The 25,071-nt window shown below is 40.3% G+C and overlaps 3 long non-coding RNA genes across 3 annotated transcripts; 2 read left to right on the forward strand and 1 right to left on the reverse strand.

The window, feature by feature from the left end:
* The first annotated feature begins 10,191 nt into the window (after nt 1-10,191).
* On the forward strand, nt 10,192-12,993 carry LOC123040179 (uncharacterized). The gene is made up of 2 exons (XR_006418064.1): nt 10,192-12,316; nt 12,417-12,993. It is a non-coding gene; the product is annotated as an uncharacterized lncRNA (long non-coding RNA).
* Nucleotides 12,994-22,238: 9,245 nt separating this feature from the next.
* On the reverse strand, nt 22,239-22,866 carry LOC123040180 (uncharacterized). The gene is made up of 2 exons (XR_006418065.1): nt 22,821-22,866; nt 22,239-22,680 (listed from the first exon to the last, which is right to left on the reverse strand). It is a non-coding gene; the product is annotated as an uncharacterized lncRNA (long non-coding RNA).
* Nucleotides 22,867-24,167: 1,301 nt separating this feature from the next.
* Nucleotides 24,168-24,896, forward strand: LOC123040181 (uncharacterized). The gene is made up of 2 exons (XR_006418066.1): nt 24,168-24,340; nt 24,425-24,896. It is a non-coding gene; the product is annotated as an uncharacterized lncRNA (long non-coding RNA).
* The last annotated feature ends 175 nt before the right edge of the window (nt 24,897-25,071 follow it).

The following is a 25,071-nucleotide window of genomic DNA, read 5'->3' on the forward strand; positions in this document are numbered from 1 at the left end:
ATGCTGAGCTTGATTCGCTGGATTGACCTCTGCTGTCAACAAATCTGTCAACTTATCCATCAAATCCATCAAAACCTGAGCCGGCGGGCGCACAGGGCCTCCTGCCCCGGCTTCTGTCGCCGTAGCTAACCCAGAAATCATTGCTGCTGCAGTCGAAGAATTATGCACAGGTTGTGTTCCGGCCATGAAGATCGCAACCATGTTCGACGGCTCATAGGGGTCTGGAATTTTGTCGCCATCGGAATAGCCCCCAAGCCTACCATCTTGAAGTTGATACAACAAAGTAGTCTCGCCCGTGGACGACTCACCATCAGAGTAGATGGCCGTCTGACCACCAGACATAGATCCTTCATCAAATTCCGCTCCATGGATGCATCCCACGAAGGCACATTTCACGGTGGGCTGAGCTCGGACAGGTCTTGCACGCTAAGTCGTCTTGATGATGTCGGTGCAGATGTCCGGCTCAGGGCCCGGCTCGCCGATCTTGCCAATGAAGACATGGATTCCACCGAACGGGACCCGTACCCGTACTCAACTAAGCCGGCCTCGGGGCCCCAGCCTCCACCATCGATGTATAGCTTGTCGCGACGACTCTTGGTCATCCGGCCCACAGCGTATCCCTTGAGCCATTCGAAGCTGCCCTTTAAGAACTCGAAACCACTGTGCGCTGGCCCCATGATGGGCGCCAACTTTCGTGAAATAGTCACGGCAGATGTCCTCGTGAAAGGACTTAGTCATGGAGCCATCGCCTCTAGGTTAGCTTAAAGGGGTTAACGGGACAAAGGACACATGAGTTTATACTGGTTCGGCCCCTTGCGGTTAAGGTAATTAAAGGCCTAATCCAGTTTGACGTGGTATTACTTATGTCTCGACTACCAGGGAGCGAATCCGCTTGACCTAGCTTTCGATATGTTGTTTCTTGCCTTGAACCGCCGCTGGGTCGTCCCTTTATATACGGAGGGTGACGCCCAACGGCTCACGGAGTCCCGGCCAGCTCATAGACAACGTGTCCGGCTCGGTGACTATCTATACATGCCTTGCAATACAAGTATTACATATATGGCGGTTTACTCCTACGGGCCTTAAGTCGCCCTTGGGCTTTGGGCCCTTGGCTGTTAACCGCTATCTTCAATATCCTCATGGGCTTCACGATAAGAATCGTCATTGGTATAACCCAGCCCCTTCTGGGCGGGTCATAGCTAATAGTTATATCCCCAACAGGAGTAGAGAGGAAACAAATAGATCCATGTAGAGATTAGTGAGATAGAATAAGAGAACTAATAGTTCACTGTCTGATAGTAAAGGACACAAGAACATGTAGAAGCTTCGTACTCAAATTAAAGATCAGGTAAAACAATGTTTGTGAGGTAAGTAAGTTGCATCGGTAAACCATTATATCTCAAGACTTAAAACATACACAACAATGATCAAAGCACCAGCAGCGGGTACCAATTGGCTCATTGCTTTACATGATTTAAGCAAATTGACTCCTAAAGATAAGAGCTAAATGAGAAACGAAAATTCGAAATAATGAATTGTAGAGATGTGTAAAGCAAGTAAGCAACCTGGGTATCCAAGTACAGTTAGGTACTAATTCACTGTGGTTTACACCGCAAAAATGAAAGAACAGCAGAAAATAGGTCTGCAAGAGTAGAACAACTTTCAGAACAGCAAAATTTTGCACTACTAAATTCCAGAACAGCAAAATTCAGCGTTACTTTTCAGAAGGACCAATTTTGCATCAGTTCAAGAAGCAATAATTGGGAATGTGAATGGAAAAGTGGCAATGCAAAAACATTGTGTTGCCATGCTTTAAAGAATATCTCTTTCTTTAAGGAAAATGCGAGGGCCTCATAGTTTAAGGCTTTGTCGGTTTAGCTTTTCACCGGTCGACGACTTACTCAGCCGGTCCATTGGCGAAAAAACAGAATATTTAAGCTATTTATTTTTAAAATGGCAACAGATCAAATAAACACATATATTATTGAATATAAACCAATAATAAATCACAAGGTACCGGGCCTAAGGAGGTCAAGAGTTCAATCGCAAATCTTACACACCACTATGTGATTTTTTTTCCTGGTATTACTCCTATAAAAGATGTTGGAGTACCTGCCTCTTCAGCCCATTCGGAGGCACCGACGGCCCCTGGACCGTGTGATCGCTTCCCTCGACTGCCAGCCTACCTGTCGAAATCCCCGCCGTATGATCTCGTTAACCCGTATCTCACATCCCTGACGACTTTGGAGGTAAATGACCTATGGAATGCGAGCGCGTGGCCCCCCTCTCGTGTACCCTTTTCATGTCGTTTCTTGTCCTGGTGTGTGTGTGTGTGTGTGTGTGTGTGTGAGAGAGAGAGAGAGAGAGAGAGGGAGGGGGAGCCGGAGCCGTCCTTCTCTTCTCTTTTTTTTTTCTGCCAGCTCTTTCGCTTCTCCCTTCATCTCTACTAGTTTGCTCAACGCCGCCTGGTCAGCCCTCTTTCTGTCCAATCGGTTATTTGACTATGTCGGAGCTAGCCAAATGCGTCTTTAGGTCGGCACATGACCGAATTATTGTATCTACTCTCTATTTTATATTTGAGATGCTATATTCTCTTCTTTTTTGTATGGACTCTTTCGGTTCTCCCTTTGTTATTACCCGGTTGTTGAACCTTCAGATTGCAGATGCGCGCTAAAGGGGGTGCCGGGGGCACGTGTTGCTTTTATGCGTAGCCGGACACATTCTTATGTTCTCTCTTTTTCTATGTCGGCTATTTTGATGCTCCATTCTATGTACCCGGCTATTGAATGGTGCCTGATAGGCCTTGTGTTTGTCCACTCGGCTACTTGACATTGTTGGGGCTACCCAGATGGTGAGGCACATCACCAGCCCGGTGTGTCTCTTCTCTCTTCTTTTATTTCTATTTTATATCCGCTTTCAGTGCTCCGTTTTGTTTACTCGGTTGTTGAACCTATGGAGGCGTGCCCCCCCCCCCCCCCTCATGTTGCGTGTTTGGTGTCACCGTTCATGTAGCGTCTCTTACTCTGGTGCGCTGGGACACAACGACCATTTCTCGCATTAAGCGAGACCGTAGGAACTCTCGTTGTGAGATTCAACAAAAACAGGCCGGCCCAACCGCGTACATGTTTTTAGAAAAATTGTGAAAAAGGAGCAACGGGGGGGGGGGGGATTCATACCTAGATAGATTGCAACAGTGCTAGCCACTGGGCTAGCGTCAGGATTCTGATCATGTAATATGGGGTGTAGTTGAGGCGAAATGAGCCCGGCTTTCACTTGTTTTCTTTTTCTTTTTCCTTTCGAGATGTTACTTTTGTTTTTTTCTTCTTCTTCCTTTTTTGTTTTTTCATTTGTTTCTTTAATTTTCTTTTGGTTATTTTTTCTTTTTAGGGTTTCATTTTTTAGGTTTTCTTTGTTTCTTTTTGTTTTTATTTTATATTTTCTATGTATGTCAACAACATATTTCAAATACACATTTCACATAATTTTAAATAAATTTTTTTAATACATAGTAAACATATTTCTATACACATTTTTAACAATTTTTAAATGCTAGATTAACATTTTTTAAATACAAGATTAACTTTTTTGAATACATGGTCAGCAATTTTCCTATCCACACTTTAATGTTTTTTTCAAATGCATGATTAACATTTTTCAAATACAAGATTAAATTTTTTCTAATACATGGTCAATATTTTTTTATGAACATTTAAGATTTTTCAAATTATTTATCAATATTTTTCAAATGCACGATTAACTTTTATGTGAATGCATTGTCAACATTTTTTCTATACACATTTAACATTTTCCAAATGCTTGATTAATATTTTTGGAATACTTGTTCATTAGTTTTAAAATGCATGATTAATATTTTCATATACATGACCAGAAGATTTCATCATTTTTTTAATACCTGGTCAACATTTTTACATTCATTATTTTCCAAAGGCTTGATCTACAAGTTTTGCAAATTCTTGATTAATATATTTTAAATACACGATCAAGTTTTTCCACACACACTATATATTTTACATGGTTAATATATTTGGAAGTGTAAACAAAAGTAAAGGGAAAAAAGGTCAAACTGTCCAAGGGAAAAAAGTGGCCTCGCGCGCCTGCCCATTTAGGCCGGCGCCTTCAACGAGAGCTGACTCTGTCTCGCTTGTAGCGCGACATACTCGCGCCCGTGTGGGCATGAGCAGGGGGGTTCACACTAAGTCTCATGCGCAACGGCTATGTTGAAAAAAAATTTAGGTTGTGGTCTGATGGAGATGCCATGGTGTAAACATACCCCCTTTTTTGTCTATTAGTTGCACTCACATGATCAAAACTTGATAGAATATTGACTAATGACAAAACAAACTCACAATAGTAGAGACATAGGATAATTAATCTTATGAACTAATAATTTGTAGTAATGCAATGTTTGTAAATAATACATTACCTAATCTCATTATTTATTGGAATTGGTGAGATGGACGTCGTTGATTTAAGACATTCCCGAAACCATAATAGGCAAAAGCATGCTAATCAAACAAGAGTAGTACATGAAGAAAGATGATTAGTTTGAGAAGGATAAACCAAGACTAATATAGTACTCAAAATAAACTCCTTTTTTCCTCGTTTCATTGCCGTGAGGTCGGTCCTACTGGCAATGGGTGCTCGCCAGCAGCCATCCCCTACCCTTCCCTGTTTCTCTTGATTGCGATGCAATGGAGTCACATAGAGATCCAATGGCGGGCAAGTGATAGGTTTGACGCTCGATCACACAGGTGGATTGGAAATGAAGCGATTAGGGATCTGTGTGTGCGTGGTTGCTTACTCTGACTAACTGGCCTCTTTGAGACACTAAATCAATCCCTGTTCCGTTGGCTGAGAGCTTAAACCAACTGGTTTGGAAATTTTATGAATTGATTCTACACTCTTCTTCTTCATGTTTACAAGTACAGAATGCTATAATTGATCCTAAATTAGTATGATTATACTTCTATAATATTTAAAGCAACGAACTATTCTGAAGTGAGAATGAACTACCATTTACCCTAGTGTTGTTGTTGTCATACGTGCGTCCGCTCTGCTTGGAACCGACAACATGTGTGTGGATCGACACCTGCGTATCTCGGCGTCCCCTTCCCTTCTCTGCTTCTCTCAATGGCAACCCGATGGAGAGATCCGATCACAGCAGCCAGCAGGCATCAGTTTTGATTGCAGCGACGGCTTGGAGAGAATAGTGATATGTGCGTGCGTAATCAGGTCTTGGATGCGTGCTGCAATTAACATGCCTCTTTGCCTTCCAAGATGGCGGCAATTTTTCTTTATATGAATTTTTTGATTTTAGCATGTAATGGAGAAATCACAAATTGAGGAGTACTCATTTTAAAGCTCACTTCCACCTCCTTAGGTTGCAATAAGTGGTGCACTGCATGTGCGCCACTTGACGCAACCTGAGAGTTTTCCTTTTTTTCATAGATTTTATCTCCTAAACCGTGCATCCAAATCTCGAATGTTTTGACCGTTGTATTCCTCGTGTCCAGTCTTCAAAACTAGATCTTATGTTGATATGTTTTGACAAATTTTTTTTCCAAAAAAAACGGACTAAAAAATCAAACCGGCCGGAACACTTTTTTCCCTTTCTGAAACCGTTTCCAAGTAGCACGGCCGTGCCTCTCACAAAAGAAAAACCATGCCTCTCGCTGAAGCAAAACCATGCCTCTCACAAAAGGAAAAGGAAAAAGAAAATACAATTTTCCCTATTTCCCATAGCACGGCCGTGCCTCTCGCAAAAGCAAAACCATGCCTCTCACGTATACCTGGGAATATCTCGGGTCGGGCCGGGCTTCTGGTCGGGCCAAAATAAGCCCGGTACTGAAAACCCAAGCCCGAGCCCGGCCCAACCCGACCATCGGGCCTACGAAATCGGTACTAAAAACCGTGCCTCTCACGAAAAAAACGCGTTTTCATTTTCTAAGAGGCACCGCCATGCCTCTCGCTGAAACAAAACCGTGCCTCATACGAAAGGAAAAAAAATGTGTTTTTGAACGCAAAAAAGTTTATTTTGAATTTGTTTTGTCGAAAAGCTAAGAAAGACCGGTGGAAAACGAAAACCCCGAAAAAACGGCTAAAGAGCAAAAAACGCGAGCGAAGAAATAAAAATAAATAAAATCCGGAGGGAGCCCAGCCATGGTGGCATCCAAGCCTAGTTGCTCTGTGGGGCATCAACTTTGGGGCTATACATTGGTCATGCCCTACAAGTAGTGCAAAACTAAAACTGGGGATGGAGAAACATATGCAGTCTTAACTTTTGTTTTCTCATGGATTTATTAGACTGTAAATTGTGCTTTACTGTGCTGACATCCTAGTATGCCATAAAAGGGTTATGCTACCATAACAAAAAAAAATCATTAGAAGAACACTTGCATCCATAGTTCACATAAGGCTGTACTGACAGTTTCATAGGCGCAGAGGATGTCTACATGCATCAGGCATTTGTTGACGTGTATAATTATCATGATTCTAAGCGACATATCAACAACAAGATATAGGAACTTCAATAATGACATTTCTGAATGAGCAAAACAGAAAAGTTCTGTACCCAGCCCCACTCTGCATTGTGCGTGCAAAAAGGCACCAAATAAGGCACAAGCCCAGAGCAAACAAATCCAACATGGCTTCTGGCCACAGCTGTAAGCCTTGTTTGGGAAACACTATTTGTGCCTAATAAGGCACCAAATAAGGGAAATCCTATGTGCCGCTGTTAGCGGGAGCTGCGCTTCATTTTTTTGGGTTGTTATTCTGTTCAGTTTGTGTTTGTTTTTTACTTCTATTTGTTCACCGCAAGTTATTTTTCCTTTGCTTTTTTATTGTGTGATATTTTTGTGTCAGTTCTCTTTTTCGGGTTTCTCCTTTAATTCCCCCCCCCCCCTCACTTCTCAGATTTGGCTTTTCTTTTGTTCTTCTACTTCGTTTTGCACATTTTCATCTTTTCATAGTTTTTGTAATATACAGTGAATATTTTTCAATTGTATGGTAAACATTTTGTAATACACATTGAACGTTAGTTAGTATGCAATGGATATTTTTCAAATACAGAATTTGATTTTTACTTTATGTATGATGAATTTTTTTGTAATTTAAAATTAATATTATTTTAAAATATATGGACGTTTTTTCAAATTTATATATACATTAATATTTATTAATATATGATTAACATATTATTAATAGACATAGAACATTTTGTAATATGCACTGAAACTTTTTTAAATACACTATTTTTTGTTAAAACAAATTCTTATTTTTAAAATGTATTTGTTTTTCAAAAAGGACTAAAACACGTATGAGAAGAAAAACATAGAAAGAACGGTCGCAGGAAGAATGGGCCCGCCCAGTTTCTCTGGCTTCAGATTGAGCCTCCCCTCTTTGACGGACGGGCGTCCAATATGAACAATCACCAAATAGGGGAATGACTATACCTCACTTCATGCGAGACCAACCGGGGTTTCACTTTTTTTTTGAGGCAAAAAAGAGGTCTTGCCTTTTAATTTTTTTTGAGAAATCTCGCCATTTTATTGAATAACGATGTTCATAGGTGCAAGATTTGTGTAATGAGGATTACCCAACCAGATATGTCTACCTATACCTAGATTACAAGCAAACATGGTGAGATTATAAGCCTTAAAATTATGGTTCCTAAGCTCACAAACAAAATTACTTTCATTTGTTTAATCTTTGTTTATATTTTAAAAAATAGTATGCGGACTATATTTGTTTTAAAAAATTATTTCCTCAAATTAAATAAAACATTAACCATGCATTATAAAAATGTTAATGTACTGTAAAAAACTATTTTGCGCAACTTTAAGAGAGTGTTGATAGTAATAAAAAATGACTTTGAAAAAATTATACAATGTAAATAAAATGTTAATGTAATGCAGAGAAAACATATAATACCATTAAAAAAGTGTACATGGTATTTCTAAAAATGTTCATGCGCTTAAAAAAATATGTTTAAATACTATTTTCAAAAAAATATACAATGAAATAATGTCCATATTGTTTTAAATAATTGTTTTGTATCATTCAAAAATGTATAATTTTTATTTCAAAATATGTTCAGCACTTATTCAAAATATTCAAAATATGTATGTCAAAAATGTTTATCGTATGCTTGAAAAATATCAATCTGTTAGAAAAAATGAATACACCATATGTCTATGAAAAATATACAAAGTGTATTGCAAAAATTAGATATTTATAGTGTACTTTTAAGAAATTATTTATACAATGTAAATTATAGTTCGTGTAGTTTCGAAAACTGTTTTGTACCATTCCAAAAATAATCAACCTCTATTTAAAAATGTTTAAGACGTACTCAAAAAAGTGTTAACTTATATATTTGAAAAATATTTATCGCATACAAATCAGAGGTCCCAGATCTATACAAAAACTATACAACGTGTATTGAAATCAGTTAAACATGTATTGGGTGACATTTAAGATAATGTGTATACACTGTAAAAAATGTTGACATAATTTAGTCAAAGATGTTTTGTATCATTCGAAAAATGTTCAAGATGCATTTGAAAAACATTTAATTTATATTTTATTGTTTTCGTAATATTTGTTTAGAAAATGGTAATCATTTCTTTGAGACATGTTAAAGTGTATAAAAATGTTCTAGCTTTAAGAAAGGATAATAACATTTGTTGACAAAATTAAACATGTGTAAAGAAAAAGACAAAAGGAAAAAACGGAGGTCACTGGCTTTACCTCCTCCATGCATATGGGAACAAAGTCCGTCAGTTTGATCTCCTTCTAGTTCAGAGGAGACACCACTAGCTGCATGGGCCGGCGGGCTATGCACTACATTGAAATTTTCTTTCCTAACTAACCTACACGCATGCACAACACGAACGGGATGGGGCTGTGCCATCTCCTTTTTTTTCGAGGGAGGAGAATCGCGTGGGCTGTAGCTAGTGGAAGAGTAAAATTGTCAACTAAAGGAATATACCATATAATCCGAAATTTTTGTCAAATGACTATACACCTTATATCATGGAACAGAGGGAGTAGAATAGAAAAACGAATGATAATCATTGAAAACCAGTCAGGAAAAACAGAATAAAGAAAACAACTACTTAAGCTTCTAAAACTAGTAAAAAAAACTGTCACATAACTTCCCAAAACCGCTTCCAGGAACCATATTTGGCTAGCCGAATTACCAATCACCAGAGGTGAGACTGATCGTTCTGTTGGTATGGGCGAGGCATAGCCCTGGTCACCCAATAAAGAGTTACAGGGTGGCCCATAAAGACAACAAGTTCCTACAAAACTTTTTTCTGAAATTTTGGGCAATATTTTTGAATTTTCAAACTTTTTTCAAATTCTTGAACATTTTGAAATCCATGGATTATTTTCCAATTTTTTTTTTTCAATAAGTGATTCTTTTGAATTCATTAACTTTAAAAACAATTCATGGACATTTTTTCAAATCCTCAGACATTTTCTGATTTTAGCTCGCGTTGATCGGTTGTTCATCCGCGATGGATAACCATGGCGGCACGACAGGCACCTATGATTCAGAATCCCGGGTGCCTGATGTCTACAGTTGGATCCAGGTTAGGAGGTATATTTTATATTAAAACATATCAAAGGTTTAAAGGAAAGAGAAAAGGAGGCTAAACCAGGTTATCACGACTCATGCTTTAAAGATCTTACCACCTAACTGAAATCACCTTTGACAGCTATGTTCTTTCTCATAGTCAACTTTAGCCAAACTTATTACCTGCCATGCTCCCTGAAAAAAAGAAGAGATATAACATGTCATATGTCATACTGAAAGACAGCTGAAAAAGTGAGATATAATAATGCCCTTCTCCACTAAATTGTAGCTATCCAATAGTAAGGCATCCTTGCATGTTTTTACAGTTATCTCTGTCTGGAGCATTATTCCACAATACTGAAATGTTTGGCAAGTAGAAAGTTACTGAGGTGGACAGAAAATGCGCTTAGCCCACCAGAAATTGCCTTACCTAGGTGGAGAGCTCACAAGATAATTAAAGAGGCACTGCCAACTGTCCAATGGAAATCAACATAGAGAAACTCCATCTGGTTCAGAAAGCTCTATTAATCTATCTCTCGCCTATAAATAACTCATCACCAGATCTCGTGTCTCGTCTCGACCCAAAATCATTATAGGAAAACCAGCAAGCCACTATAACACTTCTAGGGTTTCCCTTCCAGCTGCACGATGAAGCTTCTTCCTCTGTTTGTCCTTGCTATGGTTATGGTTAACGCTTGTGCCGTGTCTTCTCGCACAGCACCGAGAGACCATGTACTGGATGGAGTAGTGAAGATGGCAGCAACGGGAGAGGGGACGGCAATCGACAATCATCATGCGATACCAAGGACAGAGTATAGCAGCTGGAGCAGCCCTGGAAACATGCCCGGAAGTGTCCATGACATTGCTAGCGAAGAAGCCAAGCCATAAGCGCAGCCTGATATATGCATGCCTTTGTATGTAGCAGACTTGGCATGCTAGGGTACGTATACATACTCTTTTGAGTCCTATGTATAGTAGCAGTTGCATGTCGTGGGTTCCTGGTGTGCTACCTATAAATGTAAATTAAGGGTGAGCCGGATCACGTCTATATATTTACATATGTTCTGTTTATATTGAATAAAGCAACATTTCTCTATACTCATTGATAGTTTACAGTATGAGCTCTTGAGTACTACCAAGAAGATGAATCAGTCCGAAATACTAGCTTTACCTATATTAGAAGAACCATAAGAATATCAGCGAGGTACACAGCGAATCCTTCATTATATGAATAAAAAATAAACCATTTACTTGAAGTTGATATTGCCATGGATTCATAAGATTGATGTTGAAGGAACAATATAATTTTGCTAATATATGGTCTAGAAAATAACTAGGAAAACATGAAACAATCAAGTGTTGATGTGAGAAAATAAAAGAACTATATCACCATAACTATATGTAGACATGAAGGGAAACATGCATATGCAGACGGCATGCAATTGTTAACTAGAGTCTCGCTTGTTGTCTGCTGGCATGATACAATTGCACACTAGTTAAGATCTTTAATTCTTGAAATAAAGTAGTGAGTATTTCACGTTGATGAAAAACAGCCCTCTCTCCTCAAAGGGGCATGCATTGTTTATGTAAGCTGAAACCACACCAATTTGTTTATATAACTTTCATATGATACAATTTCACTGAAACCACTTAAAATAAATCACTTGATAAAGTACAATGTCTCAATCATTGAATATATAAATTTCATATGATACAATTTCATTGAAAATGCCTTACACAAATAGCTTCATAAAGTATCGACATGGGCTTTTAGTCATTAGTGTACATGTGCCCCCCTGGGGGATGCTGGAATAATGAGATGTTATCCTTTGGTTCAGTATTTTGGCAAAATGCTAGCTATTATTCTGGTAATTATATTTAGTCAATAATAGAAAAGTTGACAAAATTACTGAGATTTACCTGTAGCTACAAGGTCCCTATGCTAACTAGCTAGAAATACACTACTTATCTGACATATTATGCTCAAAAAAATTTCTGGACCCTCTAGTCTGCAAGAGAACTTTCATCTGCAGCGACTGAGATGAGAGCCCAGAGCAAAATGCCCAAGGATCACGACTAGTACTATTGTTGATAAACATGCAGTTAAATGAAGAAATCCACTGTGTTTAAGAGCTCAGTGACTCCACTAATATCTGTCCTTCTACCTATATGCTTACATAGATAGATGATGACACTTTTAGTGCCCGACTGAAGCGGTTGGGTTAAAATTTAGGCAGGATTATTCTCCACCTATAAATAAAATATGAAGTCATAGTCGCGTCGTCGTAATAAAAGCATAAAGCACTATCTTAGTGGAAAATACTATTGGTAGTGTTTGATGATTTACGCATAATTTATTATTAGACTGACAATGATTGGGCCAAGTAATCACCATAATCTTCGATTGGCGATATTTGCAAATAACTTATGTCACTGGCCATAGTAATGGGTGGGCTCTGATTTGGCTGCCAGTTTTACTATAGGATTCTATTGGTCCCAAAGGAATGGCATGAGTACCTTTTACATCCACATGATGTTTTTTTAATTCTAGTGTATCATTAAATAACCTTTTAGTTGTTAGGCTTTTTGCCTATATGAATTGTGCACTAGTTTTTTCTGACTATATAAACCGTTCCTGACCTGACCAAACAATAGCCTTCAAGAAACAACACGCAATCCAAACTTCGATCGAATCTCAAGGTGGAGATTTCCCAGGTATGACTCTTTGTTCAAGTCAGTTTCTTCTTGCTCATGATCATCTTTCATTCTTCGACCATTAACTTCATGATATTCCTATGCATGGGTCTCCGTCAAGTTAATTCACACACCATGAAAGAGCAATTGAAAGCAAGCAGGGTTAAGATCTTGGCTGCCTTGCTGGTCTTCTCCATGCTTACTCAAGGCATGGCGGTTCGCGTCAAGGGGGTGGTGAGGAATGGCATCACCGATGAGGCTGTCAGCGCAAAAACCACCCTCGGTGCAGGCAGCAGCACAGCCGTCAACAACCACCATGCAATCCCACGGGACCAGTATAGTAGCCATGGAGGAGAGGATGGATCAGGTGGCAGTGGTGGTGATACTACAAAGAACTAGTGCCATTCTCTGAGACCGTTCTGTTAGCTGAAGATATATATTCTGATCTCTGATGACATATTGTATAGATGTCAGCAGCGCTAATATATTACTATTCATGTCTACGTGGAAATAAGCTGCTAAAGGGAAGAGTAATGTCGAAGATAATATGCATGTTATTTACATCCTCACAGAAGGAAAAAGCTATGTTTTATTTGAAAAATAAAGAAGCTATATATGTAATAGATGTAATATTCTCGCGTCTGTGTGTAAGGAAACTTTCATGATGTTACACGGCAGCCATCGATAAAATTCATGCCTATAATCTGTTGTTCAGGAAAGAACCAAATTAACTGCATGCTCCTTGCAAAAAAAAAATCTGCATGCTTACAATTCAGTAATGATTAATCATGGTTTTATGCTTCAATTTCTATGTTATAAGAAGATTTGTCCTACACGTACTAAGGGCGACTCTAATCGATGCCCAAAGCCCCATCCCCAAAACTGAAATCTAAAAAACATTCTGGGTATTGGGAAGGTGGCTTCTAAGTGATGCCCAAAGCTTAATCCCCAAAAATAGTTTTTGAACTAAATTCTCCAGCTTTGTGCATTCATCTGAACATATTACATTTCATAATTAACACATGAACATCATTTGAACATTGAAATTATAATTAAACACAATGCCAACTACATAATTTGAACTACATTATTGAACATAACTAAACATAATAAAAGTAAACTAAAGCATAGGATTAAAAACTAATAAATCTATCATATAGTTCAAGTTTTTTAGTGCTTCTAGGAGGAGGATGAGGAAATGATGATGAAGTTGAGAGCCTCCTCATTGGCCGCCTTATTCTCGTCCCTTCCACCTCCACAACATCGATGTCTTCCTGTACCTCTATGAAGGCCACCTTGTGGGACCTTCATTGTGCTTTATAGGCGACACGGTGCTCATGGTGTGTGATCTCAACATGACACGAGGCCAAGGAGGCCTCGATTTCTTGGTTCTCGTCAATAGCGCATACACTGTGAGTGGTGAACTTGGCACATTACAAGGCCATATAGACCTAGGTTGTTAGGTGTTCGTCCATGAACTCATCACCCTCCCGCTCCAGCTCGTGACTCATTGGAGGATTTCGATGCCATCACCAAGGCTTGGGTACCGAGCCTCTAGAGCGAGAATGTTGTACGACAACACAGAAGAGTTTTTGGAATTTGTGAGCATGGTGGAGCAAGCGGACCTCGAAGGAATGACAGATGTGCTAGACTTCGCCAGTGGGGAGGACCTGCTTGACGGGCCGTGAAGAAACCACCATGATAGCTGCACAGTTGGATGTTGATAGGCATTATTGGTGGGCGGGGGAGCCAAATTTGTGGCTAGGAATAGGAAGGTGGGGGCCATGCGGGTGGATAGAAGGTGAGAGAGGTGGCTAATCAATGATGGTGGCTAGGAGGCAAAATGTCACTTGTACATGTTCTAGGGTTTTGGAGACTGGATTTGGACAAGCTGGCTGGCGTCAATATATTGGTAATGAAGACAAATTTTGTAGGCCATTTTCAAAAGAGTTTTACATTGTATTTGTCGGTCACATTTGTTCGGGCTTACTTTTCAAGTATTCACTTCAAGAAATTGGATTCCATGCATGTTTTAAAAATATTCTCATGTTGTAGAAGCCGTATTCAATTCAATTTGGAAGGTCCCATCAGAATATGTAGCAATAAATTTGTATACACCAGTGCATATTTTGTCTCCAGAGTCCATGGAACCCGTGATTTGAAAAATATGTTAAATCATACCAAGCTTTAGAATTACTTTTTGCAAAATCTCGTATGAATATAAATATATTCTCTACATACATGTACATTTTCATTAATAAATACTTGCATTTATGCTCTACTCAAAAGCATTGTAAAACAATTGTGTGGATCTACATATAATATCAAATAGCTAATCTATTATAGATTTCGATTTTTAAGCCCGTGGGCTAATATATTTAGAAAGAATCCACATGTTTAGAAAGAAGTACTTAATTAGGAAAATAAAATTGAAGGAACTGCTGATTAAAAAAGGGACCACTATAGATAGTGAACATCCCTTGGAAGGATGGCATTTGCAAATCTTTTTGATGGCAAGTTCTTCAAACACTCATGGCAGTTCTCTTCAGAAACACATGGCAAAATCTGCAAGCAAAGGAATTTTGCTGTGAAATTTACTGTGTTCACTTGAAGGAATTGCCATGCTCCTGCAACATAAATTGCAGTGAAAAAGGTTCGCAAATGCCATCTCCCCAGCAAACGTTTGCTGAATAACATTATCCTTAAAAAGGACTTATGTTGCTACTGATTTTCCGACAATACAGTACATAGAACCGATATGTAAATTAGTATGCTTTTAGCAATAATAACAGAAAATACACCAATGTATCCAATACTTGTCACATATCATTAAACTTTTTAAAAAATGCATTTTTTTATTTTCCACAATATTTCACTTAGTTAAGAATTATATCACCAAAGCACCATTGTAGTGAACCAACCTAAGGTTAGATGGCTTGTAGGTTGGTGATGTACACACATACCACCAGGGATCAAACCATAGTTTTGACACATGTGTGTCTTATAAAGTTGAAATATTCTTTCAGTGGCAGACGATGTCCCCATCGATAGTGAGGCACTTGTGGTGACTTTCTCAATCTCAAGAGCCACTAGCTCAGTCTATAGGAAGTACTTATAGGGGTAAGGGGTGCATTCATAGGGGTGAGTGTATGCCCATGTATTTGTGTGTCTGCATCTGTATTGCGTTTCTACAAAAATTATAACATGCAGGCAAGTATTTCTAAAGGCGTCTGCGCGATCCACCACCAAAAAAAATCATGAACAAACCAACACAAGTTTTGTCTTGCCGAAGAGGTCTGAAAGTGTAACGAGGAATTAATGGTCATAAATTTTCTTTTACAAATTGAAAAACAAGGTTAAGATAATGTAAAGGCGAGAATGTTAATGAAAATTGATATCTTCAAACAAAGATCATACTCAACAAACTACAAAAAATAAAAGAGAAAAAAGGCATAAGTATAACCATAGAAGGAAAATAAGTTTAAACTGGGAAGTATTTGAGATTAGCAAACGTCTCAAATTCTGTGATAACGTAAGCAGTGACCAAGAAATATAATTTGCACTTTGATGTTTTACTGATCAAATCTATATAAGATCTGGTGGGGTCAATGGAGAATCTTCCATAAATTGATATGCCATGTCTAACATTTTGTCGAATTAATGGGATACAACCTGATTTCACGGTGGAAAAATGACAGCAAAGTGTACAACTTGCTTTTTACCACCCCATAGTAATTTCGTATCATCTGTCTGATTATATATTTATGAAGATGTGGTAGTGCATATCGCCGTAGCCAACTTGTTGCAGGTAATGGCTGATTATGCAAAAATCACCGAGCACCTGAAATAGCTCATCTCACACTAATCTAGTGGTTTCCACTTTACGGGGAAATGAGTTGTCCTTTTTTCATTAGTGCTCAGTGCGGAGAATAATTACTCGATAGGTACCCAACACATGCCACTACAAGTGTCATAGTCGACCAATCTAGCTTTATAGGCATATAAATATAGCTAGGCGAAGTCTAATATTTAGCTTTAATGCTTTCCTGCCATAGAAAAATGGGGCATTAGGTGAAGATGACACACAAAATAAATACTCCTTCTGTATCTAAATATAAGACATTTTTTCACTCTCTTATAGATTCTAAAAACATCTTATAAAAAGTTACAAGGTACTCCCTTTGTTCCACAATATAACTAAAAGGACATCGAATTAATCGAAACCGTAAATTTGTATACATGTTATGCAATTGTAATCACTAAACTATATTGTGTTGTCCGTACATATAGTTTTAGTAATAACAAAAATTGAATACGAAAACTAATAGCTCAATAAAGAATATTTGCTCAAGGATACAACAATACCTATGCGGAGTGGAGGTCGATTTTTCTTTAATGAACCTGTTCTTAATGATGGAATCCCAAATTCCCATATCCTTGCAAATTAAAAACCAACATTAAAATTCCCAAATATAAGGATTGAATTCTCATCTCATACCAGAATTCTTGTGTTTGTGCGTGTCCACTGATTAAAATTCCCAAATCTAATTAACCCTAACTTACCTCACCGAATCAGTGGGCATGAATGGCCTCTGAGGAGCCGCTCCGATTATCGTCTTTGCTGCTAAGAGCAGTAGCGCCCATACCAGCCGAATCATGAAAGGCAGAGACAAATATTTTCATCGTAGGTGCCAGGTCAAACCTATCAATATAATGGCAGGGCATCCTCACTAATACACTTTCTTAAACAAGGAGACACCACAAAAAGATTGGTGTTTGATCCAACCATCAGGCCGGGCATGGAGCGGTGTTTCAGTCGATCACCATCTTGATGGTAATAGATCTTTCAACACTTGATCCATTCGTTTCTCTGAGTGAATCCATTGTGGCGTTCTCCAATGATAACCACCCACTACTGGAATAAGAGAATTTACCGTCAGCCAGTTCTTTGCCGTCGACTAGCGGACGACAAAAAAGGTCTTTGCCGCCCACTCAAGGAAAGTGGACGACAAAGAACTGGCTGACGGCAAACTGTGCCTTCACCGTCAGCCAGTTTTTTGCCGTATGTTAGCGAACAACAAAGTAGCTTCCCGCGGTCAGCCAGTTCTTTGCCGTCCGCTAGCGGACGACAAAGATACTTTGCCGTCAGCTAGCAGACGACAAACAATATTCGACCTAACGGCGTTAACGCCCCCACCCGCCACCCCCACCTCACTCTCTGTCTCCCACCCCCATCTCACTCTCTGTCTCCCACCCCACCTCACACTTTCTCTCTCTCTGACCGCACCCCGTCGCCGCCGCCGCCCCCGACCCCATGCCGCCCGCAACCACCGTGCCCCGCCGCTAATTAAGGCCCCCCGGCCCACGCCCCGCCGCTCCATCACGCCGCCCTGGCCCGCCTTCGCCGGCACCGCCGTCGGTGTTAGTTAAATTTTTCATTGCATTTTTATCCAACATATATTTTACATACTCCAACATAATTTAAACAAAAAATAAAAAAACGACATTAGTCGTCATCGCTAGCCGCCAGCAGGTCGATCACGACGGCGCCTTCACCGTCACCGCCGTCGTCGCTGCTGCCGTCATCCCAGTCGACGGGGCCGTCGTCCTCCTCCTCCATCGCCTCCTCGTCGTCCGCCAGCGCCACGTCCTCATCCTCCGCCGGCGCCAGCGCGGCCTCTCTGCCGCCATGGCCTTGGCAGCTCGGATTGCAGCCGCTATCTCGGCGGCCTCCCTCGCAGCCGCCGCCGCCATCGCTTCTGACGCTCGTAGGGCGACGTGCCAACCCGGTGTGTCGTCCGGATTGCCATGCTCACGGAGGACCACTTGCTCCGGCGGCAACTCCACGGCCAGGGGTGCGCGTGCGGGCATAGCCGCCGGGGGTGCTGGCTGGCGGCTGGCAGATCCACGACGGCGCTCCCGCGGGGCCGTGCCGTGCACCGGTGCCTGGGCGGGAAGGCGGCCGCTCGCGCTAGTGAGGTTGGTGGTGATGCCTGCCTCGGCCAGCCGGAAGGCGGCAATAACGTCATCCAAGACCTCGCCTCTCCAAAAGTTGTGGCGGCTGGCGATGTTGTGGAGGCCGCCGATGTGGGTACGGAGCCCCTCGACCGTCGCACAAGGGCCGAGCGTAGGATAGCCGTCCGCGCTGATATGCCTCCGCCGAGGAAGACGGCAGCCCAGCGGCTCGTGGAGGTCGTGCCGGCACAGCTCCGCCGTCTTTGGATTGCCGAGGCTGGACGGCCAGGCGCTCGGGGCGTCGTCGTCGCCACCGGCGCTGCTGCTCCCGCGGTGGTACGACATTGCCGGCGCTGCGCTGGGTTTCTCGTCGGCGGTGTGGTCGGGTGTGAGGTCGGGTGTGGCGGTGTGGGCGCCGTGGCGGGGTCTTATAGACGTCCGGGCAACGGGAGGTGGGCGGCCGGGCTGGCGGCCGACATTACCGGTCATTAATGTCGGCGCCTCGGGAAGGGGCGCGATGACAGGACGGGGCGGCGGGGTGGAAGGCGAGGTGGCCGTCGATGGGACGGGCCGTCGGATGGTGTCAGACGACGCACTTTGACCGGGCGACGCGCGTCAGTTTGACCGGCCGACACAGTCGGTTTGACCAGGTGATCTATCGAAGCACGTTTGCCGTCGGTGGCAGACGGCAAATCCTCCCGTTAGCCACCTAACGTGGCTAACATTTCTTTTTCTCCATCCAAACTCTTTGCCCTCCGCCACCTACAGCAACGGGCCTTTGCCGTCCGCTTTGAAGCAGACGGCAAAGAACCTGCTTACCGTCACTCTCTTTGCCGAACACGTTTGCCGTCGGTGGCGGACGGCAAAGAGCTTTGCCGTCCGCTTTTGGCGCGCCATCAGCCATGTGATTCATGTAGTGACCTAGATCACCCCAGAAAATCCCTCTGTCCTGCAATTACTTGGCCAAGACCAGCAACGATCAGATCGAATCACTAGACCCCCACTTGCAAGAAAAAAGGAGAGGGCGATGCATTGAACGACCATTAGGATCTGCCGATCTAGCTTCATTCATGGGTTCACAATATGTATGCACGTGGTAGTGGCGTGTCATGCCGCAACATAACCACAGAAAAAAAAACACATATGAAGAAGAATGAACCACTACTTTTTTTTTTGAAACTAATTTCAATGAACCACTACTGAGCAAAGCCGATCTGGCTGTGCTGATAGGCCTCCAGAATTTACCCTAGACCAGACCCCGCTATCAGTGCAGTAAATACTCATGCAACACCAAACCACCACCATCATGCTGCCTATCTCTCGCGGGCACACACCTCGCCAAACAATTATTTTGTGTAATGCGCAAGCCAAATGACGCCTGTCGTCCACACAGTCGGAGTGTCGCCGCTGTTACCCCAAATGAGGACAAGCAAACAATGATGCTCCACCGGTACGAAGAGCTATGAGCACACCTTTGGGTGCAGGGTCTGCCGCCTCCTCCGCAAGGTCGAAAGTAGTGGCTAGGTAGATGGAAAGACATTACCGTGCTCTGTAAGATGGAGAGGTCCCCATTGCTGCCTGCCAAGCAGGACGAGGGTACAAAGGGGCTGGGATGGGGAGGGAGGTGTCATAGGCGGCGAAATATTGGTGATGACGGCAGGTTTTCAGGGTAGGCTATTTTGGTTTGGCAGTGTGTGCATTCTTTAGGATTTCCTCTATATGTCCATAGATTAGTTTTCGCAAAAATAAAATTGAAAAATACATCAATAGATTCATACCTTGCTCGCCAACCCATTGGTATACCCGAGTCTTTCTTTAGTAAGTGTACAGAGAAGATGGAACCAAGGGCCTTTCCTGCTAATGTTACTAAATATGGCAAAATTAATTTGGTAAGACCCATCTTTATCAGCTGTAAACTATTACTCACATCTTTATATGGAAACTAAGGTCGTGCAACAGTCCTATGTTCGTTAGGTTTTATATATGTTTATCTTATGATGTAAGTGGGAATGGTACTGGAATCCATGCACTTTCCAGACAGCGGGATAATTAAATCTAGAGGCTAAACGCAACCAGCAATCCAATTGGTTCACTGTGGCTTGGGCAAATCTAGTTTCCACTAGTAGTCAGATAAAGCAAAGTGCGAGATCTGTTTTTCACCTGCAATCCTATAAAGTACAATGATTAACAGCAACAGATAACTTCCGCACATGACTTCATATTGACTCGGTGGGTTTCACCTAGATCTCCAACAAAATTTATCTCTTGAAATTTTATTTCGTCCTTTTAGTTACTCATACAGAATTTCGGTACATACATGTACAAAATGATATATTTTTTGTATAGCTTCGTATACCAACCAAAGAATGAAGGGATTAATTGAATAGTCTAGCCTATAAGTTTTCTTTCCGTAATGTCTATTACTTAGGATATTTCGCCGTCTTACATGGTGAAATTTCCGTCGACCGGTACATTTGGCGAGTTTACTTTGGAAAATTCTAGACCTTAATTAGTTTATTCATTTTCTCATCTTTCCTTTAAATAAATTTTTTGCTATACCAAGTTGTATTAGCATTTATGTAATTATACCATGCTTTCGTATGTCCACTTTCAAATCACTGCTATTAAACAAAAGAAAAATCCATGGTTAACTTTATAAACTATAGCCTAGAGGATCCCCGTGCATTGCTATTGCTACTGGAATTGGTTGATGAAAATTCGGGTTTATAACATAAGCACCAAAATTAAAAATACATATGACTTATTATATTGTTTTGTATAGTTGTAACAATATTCATGGAATATAAGTATAACAATTGAATGGAAAAAAATTCCCTTGCATGGTTGAAATGTTGAGGTTGGTTTTTTCCCACTCATGTTGAGGTGGGCCTTATCCTACTCACAATTGTATGGTGAGGTGGCATGCTTGTATGTTGAGATAAATAAGTTAGTGGGGATGACTCTCTTAGGTATATAGGATTTGGATATATTAGTTATCTTAGAATGGCTCCGTTAAGTAATACGGATGAAAAATAATCTCTTTATTCTTGTTTTCAGTACTGTAATATTAGTTGATATTTTCTTGCAAGAAAACATCAATTGACTTGGCATGTATAGCTGGGTGAAAACACCCCTCCTCCAGATAGATTCTCATCTAGATTACATGCCGGAATGGGATGGACAAATCCATATAGCTGGTCATACATGCATGCATGGGTTTACAGAATGACCATGTATGCATATCCTGTTACACCAAAAAAGTTATACCTTCGAGAAATTACATAAATTAAGCTTGGATTCATACAGAAGTGCCAATCAATGATATATGGATACTGCAAAAGTGTGTGAAAATTCTTGAACCAGAGGAAACGACACGATAGCTACATATCCATATAAAATGTGTACATAAGACCCACATGCATTAGGCAACCACATATAAACAATATGGAGGTTTTCCTAATGAGTGCTTGTTTGGGCATATTCCTTTCGAAATAAGACAAAATGCATGGTTTACATCAAACGAGATAAGATTAACATACACATACCAAATACCAACATACTTGAGGCTTGATTCATGTCTACAGTATTATCGTACATATCCGATCAAGTACTCCCTCCGTTTCTTTTTACTCCGCATATAAGATTTGGTCAAAGTCAAACTGCACAAAGTTTGACCAAATTTATATAAAAAAAATGAACATCTACAATACTAAAACTATATAGTATGAAAATACGTTTCATGGTGCATCTGGTAATATTGATTTCATATTGTGAATGTTTATATTTTTTAATATAAAGTTAGTCAAACTCTAGAAAGCTTGACTTTGACCAAACCTTATATGCGGACTAAAAAGAAACGGAGGGAGTACGTACTTGTTTAACCTTTCACTTTGGAAGGAAAGGAGTTACTGAATATTGCGGTTCAGTTAATTGTTCTAGCTAGCATCAATAAGTTTTTAACATCAACTACACACCAAGTAAAGTAGCCTTGCATAAGAGTTGTTAAGACTCTTATTTATAAATATAATAATTTCAGAAGTACAATATACACTTACTTGAACATTAAGTCTTCAAAACAAGATAAAAGATACATAACAAGCACATACATGATCTCACACTATTACTTATCTTCAGTTATTTTTCCATGATAATAGCGGGAGTTAGTTTCCTCCACCTTCTGTGCTCTCCTTCGAACTCTGGAACATCCCTTGGCAGGGGTAGTTCCCCAGTGAACACACATGATGTATTTCCTCACCAGCAGGGGTACTCCTTCCAGCATCAATAGAAATAGAAGTCAGTTTGCGCATGTTCTTCACGTGCATTGCATTCCCTTCGTTGTTCCTTGAAAGCACACATGGGCATGAATTGGTAAGAAGCATTGCCATGATCACACACACAATGACTTTCATTGTTGATACTTCTTGCAGGCCCTAAGAAATAAACATACATAGGTCAGTCATTAAGCATCATTTTATGCAGCCTGTATAAAAAAACCATACAGAGTGATATGCTAAGGGCTTTCAAAATAATGCAACATCGAATGCATATGCATAAGATTGTAAATATTCACCAAACAAGGATATTGCTGAAGTGCAGCTAAAGGCTTGTCATTCACCTTCTCTTGGTAGCCAAAAATTTGATATGGTGATGCACTACTTATAGGAGATAAAAGTGGTGATGTTCGATTTGAACTATTCAAGGTAAACCTTCTGGGGGTAAAAACTTGATTCTCCACCAATAAAAGATACTAGACAACTGAAAGTGGGTGAATTTGATGTACATGGAATATGATAGGTCAATTTGCATTAATTGTAAGACTTTATCATGTGTCTCTATACATTGTGAATGGACATTTACTATCTTGCCCAACATTACCACACCAGGAGAATCGAACGTGTAATGATAGATTGAATGTGTCTACTTTTTCAGTTGTCTTATTGCTTTGAAAAAAGAGTGCCTTATTTAACCATTAAATGTAACGTAAAATGTAGTTCGAGATATACTTTATTAGGGGTGACTTTGAAACAACATATCAGCCTTAGCTCAACATTGAATGTGTTCCACGCCATACTCTCTGAAATTAACACCACGACATGACATTGTCATGTTCTTCCATCTCTTCAGCACCACCGCAGTATGTGTTTTAGCATATTGCACTCCTTGCATGTCGACGATATTGTTAATCATTCTATTTCGGAGCTCCCCAGAGTGAAAGTTGCATGTTGTCGCAGGGTGGAAGTAAAATAAGTTGACTATGTTCTTGAACAAATAATAAAAAAGTTGGCTATGAGCTTGCTCATTTTTTGGAATTATATATGGTTAGCCATGCTCATCCATGGAGTTGTATTTTATTTTCATTGTAATGACTTCAGTCATTCTAATTACGCACTAATATTATGTCCTTGTTCGTAAGGAACCAAGATATGCAAATAGTAATCTTGGTTCTTAGTTTGCGAATAACTAGCTAAAACTGTGTACTGAATGACCGTTTTATTAAGATGATATATAAAGGGAATTGTGGCACTCTTTCATGTATAATATTTATTTTAAATATTATAAACCTGCTAATTACTACTTCGTTTATGTACCCATATTTTTATGCAAATGAGATAATTAAAAGTAGTTAAGTGAATTACTTTAGATAAGTCACACTTCAAATGACCATAGGTTGATAATGGAGAGAAAGCTAATCCACCTTCTTTTTTAAGACAATACAACTGAAAATTACATCCACGGTTTCATTATTTAAATAGAAATTTGTATTTTACCACTGGAGATGATAGCGCAAGACGTCATATGATCTTCCAAAGTAAATTTCCGGATTGTGCCATAAACAGTAAAACAAGGTATATGTTTACCTTAGCTTTGAAGTCATGGTGGGAGAAGTTTTCTCCCCACCATCATTTCCCCACACAATCTCCAGTTAGTGGAGAATCCATTTTCCATGGTAGATTGTCAACTATGAACAAACAAAGAGGCAAACATCCATTCTTGCCCCCTATAAGTAGCTCATCACACCACACTAAGTTTATTCTCTACTAGAGAGAGTTGTACGAAACCATTCAGTTCAACCAATTTGAGAAGAATTATGTAAGTATCACTTCTTGCATTTCGAAGTGCATTGTCTTCCTACAGTTATCCGAATTGACAGTCTTGTTTTCTTATTTCCATTAGTACACTATTCGTAATGAAGATCAGTGTGATCATGCTTGTTGGGATGATTTTTATCAACTTATGCACCTGCATGCCAAGAAATGTGGCAAGCCATGGATCTCACGATGCGCAATCTGATGTCTAACACCGATGGAAGGAACGGGCCTCCGAGCAACGATCACCAGTGCCCACTTGGGACCTACCCTAATTGCCAAGGGATGTCCCAGAACACTCAAGAAGCAGCTGAAGATGTTGGAGGAAACTAGGGGAAACTGAGAGATTATGAGACTGGAATAAATTCACTAAGAGATGTTTATATTTCTTTTACTTCCACGTACGGAGTCATTTGGCATGAGATATGCGCCATGTTGTAAATGACAATCTTATTTCGTAGCCTGTCCGTAGGACTCAAGATGCTACACACCATCAAGTTCTCAGGAATGTGCCCGTCCTATCTGCTACTAATATACTGGTTGAATTATACGGCTACTTATATGTGTGTGATACTTGTGTAAAATATTTTCAAAGCTAAGATATAGTAAAATGTGACACCCATGCAGTCCCACAGTGTTTCGACGCTCGGGTAGAGATGTTTATGCTTCTAACACAGCATCCCTCCGACAGAGATGCTTATGCTTATTCTTGTCAGTTTCAAAGTAAACAGCAAA

This window comes from Triticum aestivum, chromosome 2B, assembly GCF_018294505.1.
Source record: "Triticum aestivum cultivar Chinese Spring chromosome 2B, IWGSC CS RefSeq v2.1, whole genome shotgun sequence".
In the NCBI taxonomy this organism is placed as follows: domain Eukaryota; kingdom Viridiplantae; phylum Streptophyta; class Magnoliopsida; order Poales; family Poaceae; genus Triticum; species Triticum aestivum.